Genomic DNA, 20,752 nt, shown 5'->3' with positions numbered 1-20,752 from the left:
AATTAGAACTTCATTCAGAAACCTAAATGAGGAGGCTTTTAGGGCGCTTTACACTGCCTACGTGAGACCCGTCTTAGAGTATGCCGCGCCATCATGGAGCCCCCACCTGAAGAAACACAAAGAAACTGGAGAAGGTTCAGAGGATTGCGATGAGGCTTGTCCCAGAGTTACGAGGGATGGGATATGGAGAGCGTCAGAAGGAACTGAACCTTACGACACTAGAGAAAAGAAGGGAGAGAGGAGATATGATAGGGACTGTTACGGACCCAAGCCCAGCCTCCGAGCACGGAGCAGTGATGACCGCGCCATCTGTGGGTCAGCTCCCGAAACCCCCTCCAAATGGACGGCGCCATCTAGTGAGGACAGGATATACCAGCCACGAGGGCTGGTTTCCCGTCCTGATCAGCTCATAACACAGCCGCTGCTGACCTCTGGTGAGGTGAAGCTTGTGGATAGTGGATAGGTGGGCGTTTGTGTCTAAGCCTGTAAGTGAGGTGCCCTAGAGTGTAACTGGTACTGATGACGTGTCTGATTACAGAGTCGACCTGGGACTGCTGTAATGGAAGTTGGATCAGTCTACCCAAGGCAGCCGTAGAACCTCCACGCATTTGCTGTAGAAGCTGTGAGTCACCCCCCGGATGAACACTGTTGTGTTAGCCTGCCTGTGACGTAGAAGTTGAGGATTTTTCGTACCCGGGACTGACTGGTGGAGAAGACTAACCACTGGGGTGTTGTGGTGAGGAGAGTGACCTGTGAAATCACACGAGGCTCCTGCCTAGGGCTCACAACCCTAGTATCGGTCGTGGAGTGGCCTACGCAGCGTTGCTGATTGGAACCTGCCAGCTACAGGCTGGATTTGTGGTTGACGGCCTCCACGACGGTGCACCCAGTGGGACTGTGATTTGGCTGGCCTGTGGACGGGGTAGACTCGCTGGGAGAATCTAAGGATTCGTCTAGAGGCCACAAGAAGAGAACCAGGGCTACTCGTCTTGAGCACCGTTAAGCAGAGCATCCTGTGTCTTCGGAGGAAGACAAGTGATTGTAAATACGTGTAGTTATAGTAACAGCGTGTGACTGTTTATATATTTATTTATTGGTGGTGGTGAATATATATTTATTTCTGAGCAGTTTTATCCCTTCCCCTTTAATTTACTTGCGTTACGGAGCACACACCTTGAAAGCCACTACTAGCTTGGGGCCGGATACCCCAAGCTCTACTAACATCAGAGAAAGAACCCAGTTGCGACCCAAGAGGGCCGTAACATAATTGGCATCCCCAGCGGGATCCGAACCCTTGTCAAGTATGTTTGACAGGGGTGTTGAAGTGGCGCAATCCCTGTAAATAATTCCCCCTGTGTGTGACTATTAGGACGTTATACATCCTGTGTGGTGCTCGGAGTGATTCAGTGCAATATTGCGGAGTGCGGTGCTCGCTGTGATTAAGTGCAATATTGTGTAGTGCGGTGCCCGGTGTAATTACGTGCAATATTGGCAAGTGAGGCGCTAGGTGCGATAAAGTGCAATATTGACATAGACCAGTGCTCGGTGCGTTAAGTGCTAAAGTGAAGCGGTGTGTTAAGTGCTAGTGTACCAAGTGACAATGGCAGAAAAAGCTACCATCGACGATCTGGACGATGTTCAGGCCTTTCTGAACAAGGAGGACTGTCTTGCCAGATTAAAATATCTGGGGAAACAAGAACTCGTCTTAGTTAGTGCCTACCTGGAGATAAAGATACGTGCCAGTGACTCTCGTGTGGAAATCTTGTCAAAGGTTCACAAACACTTGATGGCCGAGGAGAAAAAGGAAAGCGAAGCCCATAGTATAAAAGAAGGTGAGGAAATGCCTTCCACTGATAAGGAAGGTAAGAGCAGTGATGTCGAAAGTGATAAGAGTGAACTGGATATAAGTTTACTTACTGTGAAAATGCGTGAACTAGAGATCCAACGTGAAATAGAATGGAAAGAGCTAGAAATCGCTAAAGAGAGAGAAGAGAAAGCGAGAGAGAGAGAAGATAAGAAATTAGAAATGGAAAGAGAGAGACTAGAAAAGGAATTGGAGATGAGGCGTTTAGAATTAGAAGAAAGGAAGGAAGAGTGAGAAAGAGAAGAGAAACGAGAGAGAGAAGAACGAGAAAGAGAAGAGAAACGAGAGAGAGAAGAACGAGAAAGAGAAGAGAAACGAGAGAGAGAAGAACGAGAAAGAGAAGAGAAACGAGAGAGAGAAGAACGAGAAAGAGAAGAGAAACGAGAGAGAGAAGAACGAGAAAGAGAAGAACGAGATAGGCAAGAACGACGAGACAGAGAGGAAAAAGAGAGACAACATGAGCTAGAAGTATTGCGATTAGGTGGTCGGAGGCAAACAACGGACACAAGTATTTTCGATCCGGTAAGGAACATCAAAATGGTCCCGAAGTTCAACGACAAGGAAGTTTCGAAGTTCTTCGCGGCCTTCGAGAAAGTCGCAGCCTCTTTGGAGTGGCCAAAGGAGAATTGGGCCTTCATGATACAGTCAGTCTTGACTGGGAAGGCCCAAATCGCCTACTCCACGTTGTCCCTTGACGACTCTGGCGATTACGACAAGGTGAAGAAGGTAGTGCTCATGGCGTACCAATTGGTACCTGAGGCGTACAGGCAAAAGTTTAGAAACCTGAAAAAGACCTCAGAGCACACTTTCACCGAATTGGCGACCATTAAGGAACGACTTTTCCAGGAATGGTGTGCCTCTCGGAAGGTGGAAACCAAAGAAGACCTCGAGCAGCTCATACTGTTAGAGGACTTCAAAGACTGTCTGTCTGGTGATCTGAAGACGTACTTAGAAGAGCAGCAGGTGGAGACCTTATGTGAGGCAGCCACCATGGCTGAAGAGTACATCCTAATGCATAGACCTTCTGCTAAGTATGTCCCGAGAAATTACCCACGCCGGTTTGACAAACCTCGTCATGACGACGAGAGACCCGTCCCACGAAGCGCTGAGAAGACGCCCCCAAGTAGCCCTCGAAGGACCAGTCCTAGTAGTCCGAAACACCGGAGTCCGAGGAGGAATATGGTGTGCTGGACTTGTGGGCAGAAAGGGCATGTAGCTGCTATGTGCCGAGGCAGAAGAGGTAGCGGCCCATGTAGGGAGGTGATGTTAGTGAGCTGTGTGACACCACCAGCAGGAAGCCAGTCTACGACTACTCAGGAAGAACCAAGATTGTTTTCCCCACACACTTCAGACGGGTATGTAACGAGTGATCATACTGGTAGATCAGTTGTAGTGCTCAGAGATAGTGGAGCAGCCCAGTCCCTGATCGTGAAAAGCTCGTTACCCGAGGGAGTGCGTGTGGACGGGAGACAAAAGGTTGTCCTGGTTGGGTTTCCTAGGACGCAGTACATCGCCCCTTTAGTGCCGATACATCTCGACTCGCCTTACTTCAGCGGCACATGTGCGTTGGCAGTAGTCGATACCCTACCTATAGCTGGGATTGACTTGGTACTAGCCAACGACTTGGTGACAGATTGGAGCAACAATCATCCCAAGATTGTGGACGAGTCAGCCGGAACAGCAAGGTCTGAGGTAACAGCAGGCAGTGGTAATATCCAGGTACAGACAGACCCGGAATTAAGTAATATGTTTAATTTGTCCTCTACCCTACAGATTGACGACAGAGTCTACAGTATTCTAGCAGAGTCTCCTGATCCTTCTCCCGACAAGAAGCATAAGGTTATGGTGGCAGAAGCGATGGAGCGAGAAGAGAGGCCTCGTGTACAAGCACCCACGGATACCAACGAGTCTGGAGCGAAGGCGGATGAGTACTTGCGGTATGGCAAGGTACAGCGTTCATTGAACCGGCCAGAGATTCCCCAGACGTCGGAGGTATGTGAGGTATGTGTGAAGGTTATAGTGCCCTCTTCGGTCCAAACCAGGCTAATGGATCTAGCTGGTTATGGGCATTACAGGCTCAGGAAGCTTATCCCTCAGTTGGCCATATGTCTCTTAGCAGTATTTTGTCTTTTTCTCGTGTGTGTTCTCAGTAAGGACCAGTGGACGACCCGACGGATGATGGGTCCCATGAACATCGCGAAGAGATCCCAGGGATTCGAGACGTGCACTGTGAGTGTTGCAGTCAAAAGAGGGACCTGGAAGGTGATGGTAGATACAGGAGGTACAAGATGTGATATTATGAGTGACTGTTTCCGACAGGTTGACACCCCCCGTGTGATTGCTGAGCTGGGATGCAGTGTTATACGGAACGTTGGTCGACCTGACGATGGCAGAGCGAATGCCATCCTCGATGTATGAGCAGCCCTGTTGGAACTAGGTGTGAGCCTAGTAGAGGCGTATGCTGTAAGTACTGACTTACCCACTGTCGCTGTCACTCTAAAATATCAGACCCCTGTATTTCAGGTTCACGTCTCCCTGAAGGACTACCGGACCGGTACCAGAAATGCCGTCTGTGACCAGCCATCATCGGTGCCACGACACAGGGAAGTGTCGAGTCGCCCCAGATCGTGTCAATACCGATCCTTACTCGAGGCACGTGAGATTATGCCCCTGCTTGACATCGCAGTGGAGGTGTGGAAGGTGACCTTCAGGCAGGTCATTGCCTACCATCTTCAAGTTTCATCTGTGCCAGAGTTTCCCGTTCGGACAGTTCTGTGGACAGGACATCTTCGCCACTCCAGTTCGTAATATATGTGAGTCCGTGTGGAGTTGTATCCACATACTAATTTGGTTTGTGTTTTTCTTTATAGAACCCCAAACCAAATTCTTTTTGGTGGGGAGGTGTTACGGACCCGAGCCCAGCGTCCAAGCACGGAGCAGTGACGACCGCGCCATCTGTGGGTCAGCTCCCAAAACCCCCTCCAAATGGATGGCGCCATCTAGTGAGGACAGGATATACCAGCCACGAGGGCTGGTTTCCCGTCCTGATCAACTCATAACACAGCCGCTGCTGACCTCTAGTGAGGTGACGCTTAGACAGCAACGCCATCTATGGAGTGGATAGGTGGGCGTTTGTGTCTAAGCCTGTAAGTGAGGTGCCCTAGAGTGTAACCGGTACTGATGGCGTGTCTGATTACAGAGTCGACCTGGGACTGCTGTAATGGAAGTTGGATCAGTTTACCCAAGGCAGCCGTAGAACCTCCACGCATTTGCTGTAGAAGCTGTGAGTCACCCCCCGGATGAACACTGTTGTGTTAGCCTGCCTGTGACGTGGCAGTTGAGGATTTGTCGTACCCGGGACTGACTGGTGGAGAAGACTAACCACTGGGGTGTTGTGGTGAGGAGAGTGACCTGTGAAATCACACGAGGCTCCTGCCTAGGGCTCGCAACCCAAGTATCGGTCGTGGAGTGGCCTACGCAGCGTTGCTGATTGGAACCTTCCAGCTACAGGCTGGATTTGTGGTTGACGGCCTCCACGACGGTGCACCCAGTGGGACTGTGATTTGGCTGGCCTGTGGCTGGGGTAGACTCGCTGGGAGAAGCTAAGGATTCATCTAGAGGCCACAAGAAGAGAACCAGGGCTACTCGTCTTGAGCACCGTTAAGCAGAGCATCCTGTGTCTTCGGAGGAAGACAAGTGATTGTAAATACGTGTAGTTATAGTAACAGCGTGTGACTGTTTATATATTTATTTATTGGTGGTGGTGAATATATATTTATTTCTGAGCAGTTTTATCCCTTCCCCTTTAATTTACTTGCGTTACGGAGCACACCCCTTGAAAGCTGGATACCCCAAGCTGTACTAACATCAGAGAAAGAACCCAGTTGCGACCCAAGAGGGCCGTAACAGGGACATAAAAAATTCTCAGGGGAATTGACAAAAAGGAAATAGATGAAATGTTCACGCATAATAATAACAGAACGAGGGGACATGGGTGGAAACTGGAAACTCAGATGAGTCACAGAGATGTTAGGAAGTTTTCTTTTAGCGTGAGAGAAGTGGAAAAATGGCATACACTTAAGGAACAGGTTGTGGAAGCAAATACTATTCATACTTTTAAAACTATATATGATAGGGAAATGGGAAAGGAGTCATTGCTGTAAACAACCGATAGCTGGAAAGGCGGGATCCAAGAGTCAATGCTCGATCCTGCAAGCACAAATAGGTGAGTACACACACACACACACACGCACGCACGCACGCACGCACGCACGCACGCACACACACACACACACACACACACACACACACATGATCTCCCAGAGGGTATAGACTCATTCTTCTCAATGTTTGCCAAAATTATGAGAAGGGTTAAGACAGAGGAGGACAGCTTGAGGCTTCAAGAAGACCTGGACAAGCTACAGGAATGGTCGAACAAATGGCTGTTAGAGTTTAACCTAAGCAAATGTAATGTAATGAAGATAGGGGTAGGAAGCAGGAGACCAGATACAAGGTATCACTTGGGAGATGAAATACTTCAAGAGTCAGAGAGAGAGAGAAAGACCTGGGGGTTGATATCACGCCAGATCTGTCCCCTGAAGCTCATATCAAGAGGATAACATCAGCAGCATATTCCAGGTTGGCTAACATAAGAACGGCCTTTAGAAACTTGTGTAAGGAATCTTTCAGAACATTATATACCACATATGTCAGACCAATCCTGGAGTATGCAGCTCCAGCATGGAGTCCATATCTAGTCAAGCATAAGACTAAACTGGAAAAGGTTCAAAGGTTTGCCACGAGACTAGTACCCGAGCTGAGAGGTATGAGCTACGAGGAGAGACTACGGGAATTGAGCCTCACTTTTTTGGAAGACAGAAGAGTTAGTGGGGACATGATCACCACATTCAAGATTCTCAAAGGGAATCGACAGGGTTGATAAAGACAGGCTATTTAACACAAGGGGCATACGCACTAGGGGACACAGGTGGAAACTGAGTGCCCAAATGAGCCACAGAGATATTAGAAAGAACTTTGTTAGTGTCAGAGTGGTTGACAAACGGAATGCATTAGGAAGCAATGTGGTGGAGGCTGACTCCATACACAGTTTCAAGTGTAGATATGATAGACCCCAGTTGGTTCAGGAACCTGTACACCTGTTGATTGACGGTTGAGAGGCGGGACCAAAGAGCCAGAGCTCAACCCCCGCAAGCACAACTAGGTGAGTACAACTAGGTGAGTACACACACACACACACACACACACACACACACACACACACACACAATACGAAAATGACATCGCAAGCAAGGCAAAGACTCAGCCTAAATTGCTTCATAGCCACATCAGGAGAAAAACAACAGTAAAGGAACAGGTTATGAAATTAAGGATAGGGGCAGAAGGATTCACTACAAACGACAAGGAAGTGTGTGAGGAACTGAATAAGAAATTCCAAGAGGTCTTCACCTAAGAGCAAGGAGAAATCCCAGAGATAAGAGGGAATAGCTAACCAGGAACCACAGGAAGAGTTTGAGATTACCAGCGGGGAAGTAAGGAAGTGTTTACTACAGTTGGATGTGACAAAGGCTATAGGCCCAGATGGAATCTCCCTTTGGATACTAAAGTAAGGAGCAGAAGAACTGTGCCTCCCACTTTCCATAGTGTATAACAAATCACTGTCAACAGGGGAACTGCCAGCAATTTGGAAAGCAGCTAACGTACCCGATATACAAGAAAGGGGATAGACAGGAGGCACTGAACTGCAGGCCAGTGTCCCTAACCTGCATACCATGCAAGCTGATGGAGAAGATTGTGCGAAAAAAACTTGTGGAGCATCTGGAGCGAAGGAACTTTGTAACACAGCATCAACATGGGTTCAGGGATGGCAGGTCCTGCCTCACAGGGTTACTTGAATTCTACGACCAGGCAACAAAAATAAGGCAAGAAAGAGATGGGTGGGCAGACTGCATATTTTTGGATTGTCAGAAAGCCTTTGATACAGTGCCACACAAGAGGCTAGTGAAAAAGCTGGAGATGCAGGCTGGAGTGAAAGGGAAGGTACTCCGTTGGATACAGGAGTACCTAAGCAACAGGAGACAACGAGTCAGTGTGAGGGGTGATGTCTCAGATTGGCGAGACGTTACGAGTGGAGTCCCGCAGGGGTCAGTCCTTGGACCTATACTGTTTCTGATATATGTAAATGATCTCCCAGAGGGTATAGAATCGTTTCGCTCAATGTTTGCCGATGATGCAAAAATTATGAGGAGGATTGGAACTGAGGACGATAGTAGGAGGCTACAAGATGACCTAGACAGACTGAGTGAATGGTCCAACAAATGGCTGTTGAAGTTCAACCCGAGTAAATGCAAAGTATTGAAACTAGGCAGTGGAAATAGGAGGGCAGACACAAGGATACAGAATAGGAGATAAAGTCCTTAATGAAAAGAACAGAGAGAAAGATCTAGGAGTTGATATCACACCAAACCTGTCTCCTGAAGCCCACATAAAAAGAATAACGTCTGCGGCATATGCGAGGCTGGCTAACATCAGAACAGCGTTCAGGAACCTGTGAAAGGAGTCATTCAGAATCTTGTACACCACATATATGAGACCAATCCTGGAGTATGCGGCCCCAGCATGGAGCCCGTACCTTGTTAAGCACAAGACGAAGCTGAAAAAAGTCCAAAGGTATGCCACTAGACTAGTCCCAGAACTAAGAGGCATGAGTTACGAGGAAAGGCTGCGGGAAATGCACCTTACGACACTGGAAGACAGAAGAGTAAGGGGGGACATGATCACAACCTACAAAATCCTCAGGGGAATCGACCGGGTAAACAAGGATGAACTATTCAACACTGTTGGGACGCGAATATGGGAACACAGGTGGAAGCTGAGTACCCAAATGAGCCACAGAGACGTTAGAAAGAACTTTTTCAGTTTCAGAGTAGTTAGTAAATGGAATGCACTAAAAAGTGATGTGATGGAGGCTGACTCCATACACAGTTTCAAATGTAGATATGATAGAGCCCAGTAGGCTCAGGAATCTGTTCACCAGTTGATTGACGGTTGAGAGGCGGGACCAAAGAGCCAGAGCTCAACCCCCGCAAGCACAACTAGGTGAGTACAATTAGGTGAGTACACACACACACACACACACACACACACACACACACACAAACAAACACACAAACAAACACACACACACACACACACACACACACACACACACACACACACACACACACACACACAGGGAGTGCGGCACCACCCCCACATTCCACCCAACAGACACCCTACCTGCCCCAACCCCTGTCAGCCCCCCACTAAGTACCCACCTAAGGCATCCTAACCCCACCCACCCCTCTCCTCCCACTCACCCCCCTCCTCCCACTCCCCCTTCCCCCCAGGACCTCCCTTCTTCCCCATCCCCAAGCCCTACCTTCTTCCACATGCCCTTCCGTCTCTCCCACCCACAAGCCTTCCATTCTCCCCCACCCCCCTATGCTCCCCACTCTCCCCCACCCCCCCTAAGCCTTCCCCTCTCCACTACTCCCCAAAACCCTCCCCTCTTCCTCAACCACCTCAGCCTTCCCTTTCCCCCCATGCCCCCCCAAGCCCTCCCCACTTTATTGCCCCCCCCCAAAAAAAAACCCTTTCTCCCCCATCCCCCCACCCCCCCAACCCTCCCCCTCTCACCAACCCCAACCCTCCCCCTCTCACCAACCCCAACCCACTCCCCCTACCCTCCTCCTCCCCCCCTCACCCACTTCCCCTACCCTCCCCCTCCCCCCTAACCCCCCCCAAGCCCTTCCTCCTCCACCAGTCTCCCCATACCAGATGCTCCCACCTCCCGCTCACCCCAGGCCCCACAGGTCCCCCCCAGAGGAGAAGCAGAAGAGAGTTAGTTTCAGGGCAATGTACTCGAACATAGATGGGATCACAAGCAAGGCAAGTGAACTAAGGGAAAGAGCACAAGAAGTGAACCCAGATGTAATTGGACTCACTGAAACAAAACTCTCTGGAATCATAACGAATGCCGTGTTTCCCCAGGAGTACACAATAATAAGGAAAGAGAGGGAAGGTAGGGGAGGAGGTGGAGTGGCCCTACTCATGAGAAAGAAATGGAATTTTAAGGAGATGGCTATCCCGGGCTGTGAGGGTTTCAGAGACTACATAGCAGGAACCATGACAATGGGAGGACCAAGGATAGTAGTAGCAGTAATATATAATCCTCCACCAAATGACAGAAGACCCAGTCAAGAGTACGAAAGCAACAACATGGCAGTTAACACTATAATTGAGAGGGCAGCCTCTTCTGCCTGTAGAAATAGATCCCACCTGCTCATCATGGGGGACTTCAATCACGGCAGGATTGATTGGGAGAACAAGGAACCGCATGGAGGCGAGGATACGTGGAGAGCCAAACTACTGGAGGTGGCGACTAGATACTTCTTAACCCAGCATGTCAGTGAACCCACAAGGATGAGAGGAAATGACGAACCAGCGAGACTCGACCTGGTTTTCACCCTGAACGACTCTGACATAAGAGAAATCAGTTTTGAGGACCCAGTAGGAATGAGCGACCACAGTGTATTGGTGTTTGAGTACCTGATTGAAGAAGGGTTATTGAACTCGAGGAGGGATACCGAAACCAAAAGGTTAGCATACCGAAAGGGAAACTATGAGGAGATAAGAAAATGCCTAGCAGATATAGCATGGGAAACAGAGCTCAGGGAAAAGACGGCCCAAGATATGTTGGAATACATCACGCAAAAATGCAAGGACGCAGCAAACAAGTTTGTCCCAGTCCAAAAGGAAAACAGTGAAATGAAGATGAGAAACCCATGGTTTAATCAGAGATGTAGGCTTGCTAAGCAGCAAAGTAAAAGGGCATGGAGAAACTATAGGAATAACAGGACACTGGAGAGCAGAGAAAGATACCAGAATGCCAGGAATGAATATGTCAGGATGAGAAGAGAGGCAGAAAGACAATACGAAAATGACATCGCAAGTGTGAGATTTTTTTCTTTGACAGGTTATCAAAAGAATTAAGTCCTATGGATGTTACGTTAATCGTAACTACCTCACAAGAGAGGCAGACCTTAAACAGCAAGAGCTGCCAGTGGCAGATATTTAATCTTAAAGCCTAAGATCATAGGACCGCAGGAGCAAACCGCCAGGCGAAACCACACAGGTAACACCTGTCACTTAGGTCGCTGGCTCCTCCTAGTTTGACAACTAATAAAGGGTAGCCGACGGATTCTCACTTCTTATTTATAGAAGTGTGGTGCTGTGCAATGGACTCGAGCTTTAGATACAGACTTAATATGAACATAAGCAGGCAAAGCGTTGCAGAACATGAAATGTGGGGCAGTAATATTGGAAGGTTTAACGTAAACGACCGTTTTCTATAACAAAACAATTTATTCACAAAACAAGACTAAAACTACTACACAGTGAATTTACGTTACTTTACTGTCACTCCAGTGGCACATTAAAGAACGCCTACTCAACAGCCTGATGGACCCACGGTATCCTTATCCCGTCGTCGCTGACTGACTAATGACACTAACTGAACACAGTGGTGCCCAGTAGTGACGCAAGCTTGCAATCAATATTGTCACGGCTTCACGGTGACCAATACTATAATCACAAAAACTTGACTGGTGCTGGCTGCCCTCAACGAGGTACCAAGTAACAAGGCGGTTAATCCAAGAATGATAACCCATTATAAAAAATCTTACGTTAACACTTGTCTCTCAGGACAATCAAAAACAAAAGTTACTCTAATTGAATTTAAACAATTACGTTAATACACACGTGTCACAACGACACTTAAATGCCAGCAATAACTCGTACATCAATTAATTACATCAACTTGAAAGTCAAGCATTCGGTGAGTAATTCCCAATTAATTACTGAATACAACAGCCTATTAATTCAGACGAGTATTGACAAAGCCTACTGTCTCTCAACTGACAGTTCACTTCCGGTCTTACTACAAGATTACCTTAACGAGGGTAGACTACTGTACCACACACAATGTTATGACACACTCCGTGTAAACAATAACATCAACACCTGGTGAATTCACTAAGTGGCGGTTGCTAATTCTCTCTAATTAGCTACGAGTGCTTAATCACCCTGTCCGCAGACAGAGCTGATCAGTCCAACGAATTACAGCAGCTTAATTACAGCGCAATTGACTCCGATCATAACAGACCGTACACCCCTTACGTTAATCACTCAATTAACGACAACTCGTTAAATCGTTAACACTCCGTTAGTCTTCACTTGACAATTCCTCCACTGCGTGAACTTCACTGTGACTGTTGCCTTTACACGTCTCTACGTTAATCACAACAATGTTCAACGAACAAGTGACCTCATTAAGTAAATCGTGACCCCCGGTGACGTTAACTGACTTTAATTCTCACGGAATCCTTCACAGTACACAACGCCTTCCACCAAGGACAACTTGTCTACGGTTTACAGACGGTACAACACAGTACATCACAGTACATCCCAGTACATCCTTGCCACTCACGGCAAAACTTGTAAATGACTTCCCCCAGTAAATTATCCACCAATAATTCACACTTTACCACAATACAACAGTAAAATTTATAACCAAGGGAAATCTCCCTGTTACTACTTTTCACTGTTAAAAAAGGGAATCAAATTACAGCGAATACTTACGCGGCACATAGAAAAAATAGAAGCAAATAACTCACTTTACTCTTCCTCTGAATGTGTCACTAGGTGTCCTCACACATGTCATAAATCACAGTTGGGCCCAACCTCAACTTGATGGCGGCAACAGGGTAGACTCACACGTCTCCAATTCCCATTCACCTCACCAGGTGGTCCCAGGGACAGAGGACAGACGGAACACTGGGGGTGAACCCAGCTTCAGAGTTTTATTACCCAAACGGAAACAGTGTACTTACATCAATCATGCGGGCCCGCAACCTTCTCGCACTCGCACATATACACATCCAAATCACACTCCCTCTGCTGCTGCTGGATGATGACGTAGGCGTCCTCACTTCCTACACGTGGTCAGGTGGAGCACAGGGTCCTAGACCACGGGGTTAGCTCTACACACACAGACCAGGATGGCACAGGCACATCAGCTTAGGCAGGCCAGGGTGCGCGCACAACAGCAGGGATGCGGTACCACGCCCCTTCCACTTGACACAGTACCCCAGGATACGACGGTACACGGTGTTACACGGTACACGAGACCCGAGACGGAGTCCTTCACCGTTCCTCAGAATTAGAACTTTTTAAGGTTTCTCTCATAACACTGAAACCTTCTCTAGCACGTCTCCCAGCAGTATCTTCAAGCACAGATACGATAGACGGCGGATGTCATTTTCGTAGCCCGATAATTAACGCCTCACTCAGTCCAGTCGCTCTAAGATGGCGTCCCACAAGTACGCGGCTAGATGACAAGTTCACACGGTTCGGTACAAGCCCCTTTCCGATTACCGGATTCTTACGCACGGCACGCGGAAAGATAGCAAGATGAATGGGGTGACTTGAGTAACGTTGCAGGCGGTATTTCCCGATACTTGGCCTAGCATGGGAAATGTCGTCCTCAGGCAGCAACGTTCTAGGTAAGAATGTCTTTTCCCCCCAACACTATGCCTGGGGTACCATGCGGTACCCCTCAGCGTCTTGGCCAATCACGGTTCAGCATTTCTGAGGCCCAAGCGCCTTAACCAATGGCGCACCTGCCCCATGACGCTACCCCCTCTCTCACGAGGTGGACACGTGATAGGGGTGGGGGTGGTCTACGGCCGTTAACCCCCATACCTCCCTCTCTACACTTTACTTGTATAAAATTTCCCTGAAATCAACTCCCTCCTGTAATTTCCTTCACAGACCTGATACAGCGATCAGAATGACATCAATGGCTAGCAAATGTCATGGGCTGTCCAACGACACCCAACACGACTGTGGAAAAGTTATATTCAGAAAACTGAATCACGGTGCACATAACTGGTGCACTATGCAATTTCGTACTTAATTCAGTGCACGAGAGAGCAAGAAAAATATGTCCCCTGACATCAAGCAAGGCAAAGAAATTCCAAGAGGTCTTCTCCTTAGAGCAAGGAGAAATCCCAGAGATAAGAGAGGGAATAGCTAACCAGAAACCACTGGAAGAGTTTGATATTACCAGCGGGGAAGTAAGGAAGTGTTTACTAGAATTGGATGTGACAAAGGCTATAGGCCCAGATGGAATCTCCCCTTGGATACTAAAGGAAGGAGCAGAAGAACTGTGCCTCGCGCTCTCCATGGTGTATAACAAATCACTGGCAACAGGGGAACTGCGAGAAATTTGGAAAGCAGCTAACGTAGTCCCGATATACAAGAAAGGGGATAGACAGGAGGCACTGAATTACAGACCAGTGTCCCTAACCTGGATACCATGCAAGATGATGGAGAAGATTGTGCGAAGAAAGCTAGTGGAGCACCTGGAGCGAAAGAACTTTGTAACAAAGCATCAACATGGATTCAGGGATGGCAGGTCCTGCCTCACAGGGTTACTTGAATTCTACGACCAGGCAACAAAAATAAGGCAAGAAAGAGAAGGGTGGGCAGACTGCATATTTTTGGATTGTCAGAAAGCCTTTGATACAGTGCCACACAAGAGGCTAGTGAAAAAACTGGAGATGCAGGCTGGAGTGAAAGGGAAGGAACTCCGTTGGATACAGGAGTACCTAAGTAGCAGGAGACAACGAGTCAGTGTGAGGGGTGAGGTCTCGGATTGGCGAGACGTTACGAGTGGAGTACCGCAGGGGTCGGTCCTTGGACCTATACTGTTTCTGATATATGTAAATGATCTTCCAGAGGGTATAGAATCGTTTCTCTCAATGTTTGCCGATGCAAAAATTATGAGGAGGATTGAAACCGAGGACGATAATAGGAGGCTACAAGATGACCTAGACAGACTGAGTGAATGATCCAACAAATGGCTGTTGAAGTTCAACCCGAGTAAATGCAAAGTAATGAAACTAGGTGGTGGAAATAGGAGGCCAAACACAGGATACAGAATAGGAGATGAAGTACTTAATGAAACGGAGAGAGAGAAAGATCTAGGAGTTGATATCACACCAAACCTGTCTCCTGAAGCCCACATAAAAAGAATAACGTCTGCGGCATATGCGAGGCTGGCTAACATCAGAACAGCGTTCAGGAACCTGTGTAAGGAATCATTCAGAATCTTGTACACCACATATGTAAGACCAATCCTGGAGTATGTGGCCCCAGCATAGAGCCCGTACCGTGTCAAGCACAAGACGAAGCTGGAAAAAGTCCAAAGGTATGCCACTAGGCTAGTCCCAGAACTAAGAGGCATGAGTTACGAGGAAAGGCTGCGGGAAATGCACCTTACGACACTGGAAGACAGAAGAGTAAGGGGAGACATGATCACAACCTACAAAATCCTCAGAGGAATCGACCGGGTAAACAAGGATAAACTATTCAACACTGGTGGGATGCGAACAAGGGGACACAGGTGGAAACTGAGTACCCACATGAGCCACAGAGACGTTAGAAGGAACTTTTTCAGTGTCAGAAGTTAACGGATGGAATGCACTAGGCAGTGATGTGGTGGAGGCCGACTCCATACACAGTTTTATATGTAGATATGATAGATCCCAGTAGGCTCAGGAATCTGTACACCAGTTGATTGACAGTTGAGAGGCGGGACCAAAGAGCCAAAGCTCAACCCCCGCAAGCACAAATAGGTGAGTACAAATAGGTGAGTACATACACACATTCTTGTTTACCCTTGTTTCCATGGTAGAGCTTGGAATTATCTCCCCCAAAAAGGAACTAGGAAACAAAAGGCAGCCATACCGAAAGGGAAGTTATGAGATGAGAAGCTTCCCAAGGGAAATACCTTGGGACACAGACCTCAGAGCTAAGTCTGAACAAGATATGATGGACTATGTCACCCAAAAGTGTCAGGATGCAGTAAGCAGATACATCCCGGGCCAAAAGGAAAAATCCGAGAAGCAAAAGAAGAATCCATGGTTTAATAGGGCATGTATGGAAGCAAAGAAACTAAACAAAAGTGCGTGGAAGAATTTCCGGAATATCAGAACACTGAAACCAGAGAGAGATACCAGAGAACCAGGAATGAGTATGTCAGGGTGAGAAGAGAAGCAGAGAAAACTTATGAAAATGATATTTATTTTGGACAGCAGAAAGATGATTTTACTCAATGCGTTTTTTATGCTTTTTTTGGTTTTAAAAGAATATTGGCTGGCTGAAAACCTACACTATTACACAGAGCGTATGCCTGATAGATGTATCAGCCTTGAGAGCACGGAATATTCTAAATCCAATGGCTCATGCACGCTTAGTCATCGGCTAGGCAGATGGCGCTGAAGTCGAGTGGAGTCGCCGATTCATCAATCAGAAGCGTGCTGGCTGGAAGTGGTAGTTTGGTGATCGATGAAGATGGAGTGGCGACAGCAAGGAGGGGGAGGTGGAGAGCAAGTGTAGGGTACGTATACCCCCTGTAGAAACGTATTCTACTAAATGTGTACTACTCTTGATAGTTGTATCTAGATGTTTTAGATGTACTGAAGTAACATGATGAAGGAAAGAGCAGGCCAAATCTCTCTTGAAGGAGATTATCATCACAGCTCTACCCCGAAGCCTGCTCTTACCGGTTAAGTTACTTCAGTAGATGGTAGAGTGGTAGCTGTCTCTACCTCGTAGACTCTGGAGAGGGCGTCAGCTATGATGTTGTCCGAACCCTTGATGAAGAAGAGCTCCAGATTAAAATTCTGCAAGTACAGAGCCCAGCGTAGAAGACGTTGATTGCTGAATTGGGCCTGTTGTAGGAACCGCAGGGGATAGTGGTCTGAGTAGATGGTAAAAGACCAATTCCCCTGTAGGTAAGGTTCGAAATGTTGCAGATTCAGGATGGAGAGGAGTTCCTTTTCTATAGTGCTATAGTTCTTTTGGTGGGGCATCAACTTGTAGCTGTAGTAGCTGACAGGAAGAACCTCTTCGCCACGTTGTTGCATCAGGACGCCCCCGATGCCGGTACCACTGGCGTCGACATTGATGATGAAGGGCTTCGTAATATCTGGAGAGGCGAGAATGGGATCAGAACATAGAGATTTAAGTTGTTCAAAGGCAACGGTCTGTTGAATGGTCCAATGATACCGTTGCTTGGGGCTGGTCAGATTAATCAATGGTGTCGCTACCGTACTAAAAATTTTCACAAACCTACGATAGTAAGATGCAAGGTCAAGGAAGCGCAGGAGCTGCTTCCTGGTTGTGGGTAATGCTGAATTACTTGAGTGTGAATAGTTAAAGGAGCAATGCTGCCACTCCCAATCACATGACCAAGATAACGCACTTTACCTTTAGCAAAGGTGGACTTGCCCAAGTTGATGGCAAGGCCGGCTGTCAGGAGCTTGGAGAACAATCGTTGCAGCTGGAGCAGATGTTAGCTCCAGGTGTTAGTTGCCACAATGATGTCATCCAAGTAGGCGTAGGTGTGATCTAGGCCGTAGATGACGCGGTTGACAGCTCGCTGGAAGGTGGCCGGGGCATTACACAGTCCAAAAGGAAGGCGTTCATATTTGTATAGGCCAAAAGGAGTGGTGAAGGCAGATATTTCCTAAGCTCTCTCTGTCAGGCTGATTTGGTAATAGCCCTTTAACAAATCAATTTGGGTCAAATAATTAGCATCACCTACTGCGTCAAGGATATCATCTATACGAGGTAAAGGGTAAGCATCCTTGATGGTCACGAGGTTCAGTTTCCTATAGTCAGTACAAAGGCGTACTTTACCGTGAGGTTTCGGCACCAAGATGCAGGGTGAGGCCCAAGGGGACTCACAAGGGGTGGCCAGCCCATGATCCAGGAGGTACTGTACTTCAGCAGGCATAACTTCCTCTTTGTACGGGCTGATACGGTAGAAGGGTTGAATCGGCCGAGTGTCAAGAAGCAGCTGAATGTCATGCTGAACCACATTACACACCTGGGGATCATCGCTGAACAACTTCTGATGTTCTTTAAGAACTTTGATGAAAGGAGCACTATTACAGTCCTGTAAATATTTAGGAAGATCAGTAAGGATTTCTGAGTTGGAAGGCACTGACTCAGAGTCAGTGCTTTCAGGAGTGCAGGGAAGGTCTCACTGTGGAGGTATGGATCTTTAAAAGTGGAGAGAAATATTAGCACAGTGGGGGGAATACCTTTATACTCCTTCAAAAGATTGACGTGGCACAACTGGGTCCTCCGCCGCCTATCTGGAGTCTCAAGAACGTAGTTGTGGCTGTTTCTGCACTCCTTGATGCTGTAAAGTCCTGAAAACTTATTTTGCAATGGAGAACCAGGGATCGGAAAATATGCCAACACGAAGTCTCCCGTTTTAAATTTCCTGATTTTGCTGCGTTGGTCAAAATGAGTCTTCATCCTATCTTGAGCTTTCAATAAATAATCAATAGCGAATTTACGTTCTCTAGAATGTGTTTTAAGTTTAAGAAACTGAGCCACATACCTGGGTTTTGTCCATGATGATCAAGTTGGAAGGTTGCAGATCTTCGGCCAAGTCGTTGCCCAGGAAAAGTTGTAGCCCTTTCATGGGAAAAAGCTTTTCCCGGATGGCGACTTGGACTTCATCTTGCACGAAAAAACAATCCAGGTGGACTCTGGCGAGTGGATACGGAGTGGTAGCAGTGAGGTCAGTGATAAGGACCGTCTCCCCGGTGTAGGTGATGTTAGGCACAGGCGATTTCAAAATGATAGACTGAAGAGCAGCTCTGTCCCTCAAGATCTTCACTTTAGAACTTCCCTTCGACTCTGTTCTGTTGGCAGAGACAGTTCCAGGGTATAGGTGTTTGCTGAAGAGAGAAAGATCATTAACAGGAACATCAACATTCATCACAGGCTTACTGGACTTAGGAGAAGTCGGTTTGGGTTTAGGAGTTTCACTATAGACTTTGTACTGGGCTTTTCCACATTTATCTATAGTATGTACATAGAGCTTGCAATACTTACAATATAATTGGGAGGTTGCTTGATGGCTACTCACTTTGTCATAATCAGGCCAAGATTTCTTACTGGAAGATGTGTCAGTTGTCAAGCTGTGTATAAGGCTGTAGGTGTCAGCCGACTTCGCACATCTGATGTAGTCGGTTTCCTCCCAATCCGCTAAGTGAAGACGGATGGAAGCAGGAATACGTAGAAAGAATTCTTCGACTAGAATAAGGTTGACAAAGTCTGAAAATGTAGAAACATGGGCTGCTTCCAGCCATTTCATCAAATATATTTTCTTATCATTGGCAAATTCTAAATAGGTGGTAGCACTTGCCTTTAGATAATACGGAATTTTCGTCTGTAGCTTTCGGTGGAGAGAAAGTAGGCGTCTAAAACTGCATGCTTTAGGGTCTTTTAGTCACTTTCAGACGCTAAGGTACCGAGAGTAATCGCAGCTCTACCTGTGAGATGCACTCTGAGAAGTGTCGGCCAATGATCTTCAGGCCAGCTAAGTCTTTTAGCTAGGGCCTCAAAAGTAGTAAAAAACACATCTATCTCTGTCTCAACGAATGGTGGCATTAACTTACTTGCCAGGGAGACATTGAAGCTTACTGGAAGACTGGCTGTAGCTTGTTGGCGCTGAGTGTGGTGTGTAGTTTCTAAGTCAAGTTCTTGTCGACGGTATTCTAGAACACTATCAGCTTGCTTCTTATCGTGCTCACGTTGCATCTCCAGGTGACGTTTCCTTGCTTCAAGCTGTTCCCTCTCACGCTCACGTTGTAGGGCAGCATCGCGTTCCTGTTCTTCCTTCTTTAGGGCAGGCTCTTCCTTTATCTGGAGAGCTTCTTTTTGTTGTTCACGCTCTATTTTCGCTAGTTCGAGCTTTAACTTCATGGCTGCCAGAGCATGCCGATCTGCAATAGAATAGTTTTCGTTAGAATCAGAGTATAATTCCTTCATCAAAGAGGTGGTCCAGGATAATGTTGTGCAAGTCACTTTTGTTGGCTCCATGGGGAACATCTAATTGATACTCTAGTGCTAAAATTTGTAATTCTGTTCTCTTGGCACGAATTAAGTTCCCTACTTCACTTGCTGGATCACTACGAAATGCTGGGAGACGAAACATTTTGAGATAGCAAATAAATGTACAGCGAATATACCTGTGATATTATAAGTGTCAGTAACAGGATGACGTGGCAGCTGGTGACTATCCTGTGGAAATTCAATCGTTAATATAAAAACAATTAACGTTAATATTAGATGTTAAATAATTATTCAATCAAAATCGCAGGAAATCTTGTACCCGGCACTCAATATACGAGAATAAGGGCAAAAAAATCCTACTAAATAAATGAAACATAGTTTCAAAACAAATGAAACTTTTAATTGTTTCATAAATGAAAGGGTAGTCGAAGAATGTAGGGATACCTTGCCGGGTCTCTATAGGACAGAAGCAAGGGGTTTCCTACTTAACTAGATGATACTTACAGAATTAGCGTTCTTTGTGCTCCGAAAAAGAAAGCCAATTCCCTACCCGAGTAAATATCATAATCTCTGACCGATGTGTAGGGGTGAGAGTGTCAACTGGTGACAAGAACTGCTGTTGAGGTCCCAACTCAACAGCGTAGTTCGTGCTAGAGGAACTATGGCCCTCTATCCTCTTTCGGTCGGATTGCAGAAGATAGGGTACGTGGCCCGAAGACAAACCAAAGTACCAGGGTACCAAAATGATTATCTGCCGTAATTGAAAAATATTCTAGGGACGAAAAAGGTGGACTACACGAGTAATAACACTGAGGGATGAACGACCAATTAAGAGCGTGACTGAGGCCTCCAGTCACCACGTAATCCACAGTTATCCAACACTCGCCA

This window comes from Procambarus clarkii, unplaced genomic scaffold, assembly GCF_040958095.1.
Source record: "Procambarus clarkii isolate CNS0578487 unplaced genomic scaffold, FALCON_Pclarkii_2.0 HiC_scaffold_100, whole genome shotgun sequence".
Taxonomy (NCBI): Eukaryota; Metazoa; Arthropoda; class Malacostraca; order Decapoda; family Cambaridae; genus Procambarus; species Procambarus clarkii.
The sequence above is the reverse complement of the archived record's forward strand: the minus strand, read 5'-3'. Positions refer to the sequence as shown.